The sequence below is a fragment of the Etheostoma cragini genome, unplaced genomic scaffold, assembly GCF_013103735.1.
Source record: "Etheostoma cragini isolate CJK2018 unplaced genomic scaffold, CSU_Ecrag_1.0 ScbMSFa_3588, whole genome shotgun sequence".
Taxonomy (NCBI): Eukaryota; Metazoa; Chordata; class Actinopteri; order Perciformes; family Percidae; genus Etheostoma; species Etheostoma cragini.
Window position 1 is genome coordinate 1 of NW_023267872.1, and position 1,129 is coordinate 1,129.

The 1,129-nt window shown below is 41.4% G+C and overlaps 1 non-coding gene across 1 annotated transcript; it reads left to right on the plus strand.

Annotated features, from left to right (window-relative positions):
* The first annotated feature begins 374 nt into the window (after positions 1-374).
* Positions 375-446, plus strand: trnal-cag. Its single transcript has one exon. It is a non-coding gene; the product is annotated as a tRNA-Leu (tRNA).
* Positions 447-1,129: the final 683 nt, after the last annotated feature.

The following is a 1,129-nucleotide window of genomic DNA, read 5'->3' on the forward strand; positions in this document are numbered from 1 at the left end:
CTCCTTTCCCTGATTTTACTATCACTTTTTACTGACAAAATCAAGTCTGTGTTTTGGTAAAAATATTTTGTATAAATTTTTCCTGTTGTAAAATGATATCGGAAAGGTGAATCGGGCGGCAATCTACTTGACCATAGCCTTTTAAGTCAGTGACAAATCCAAGCTGCATTTCCGTTTTACAAAATTCAAGTTTCAATGTTGGTAAAATGTTTTGCTTCAAAAGAAGTCTTTCGTCCACTACAGTCAGAAAGCTCAACCTGGTAGTGGAGCCATAAAAACACCACATGCCAAACAAACTACTTAACAATTGCCTTTCGAGTCACTGACTGATCACATTTACTTGATAGAAAATGTCTATATTGCTGCTTTTATGTGGCTCGTTGGTCTAGGGGTATGATTCTTGCTTCAGGTGCGAGAGGTCCCGGGTTTAACTCCCGGACGAGCCCTGAAAGCTGATACTATCCCAGTCTGTAATTTAAAATCCACTTTAATGTTATATTAACCCAGATTAGGAGAAAGTCAATTTTTATCAGAGCATGTTGGCAATTTTTCATGTCCTGCTTCAGAAAAGAAAAAACTGGGAAAAAATAAGAGGAACAAAACTGGGAAGAGGAACAATGAGCAGGACTCTCCTTTTTCATTCGTCGCCTCTCTGACTGTCAGAGATTTTTTATTTAATTTTCAAATTTATTAAATCTATTTGATCCGTAGAACACAATCTCCCCCGCCTCTGACAACCCATGTCATTTGCATGCTTAAAATAACATACCAGTTAAAGCCCCGCCCATTTCAAGACGACCCACTTCCGGATTAAATCCTGTCCACTCCCGGGTTAGGCCCCGCCCAGTCCGAGCACAGACACAGATACAGATACAGATAATGCTGTACTCGCTCATCCCTAACAGGTACTTTAAGATCAGGGGGTAAGATCTTCAATCTTCTGAGGTGTGATACCATCCAGAACCGTGCCATAGCTGCAGTCTTAGGATTTCTGGATGGGGCCGTGGTTGCTGTTATGTGTATAGCTGTAAATCTGCTCCCTAAAAACAACAACAGGTCCGGCACTCCTTTCCCTCCTTTCTCCTTTGGCTTCTTCATCACTCTTCTTTGCACTCGTTCCCACTTGGAC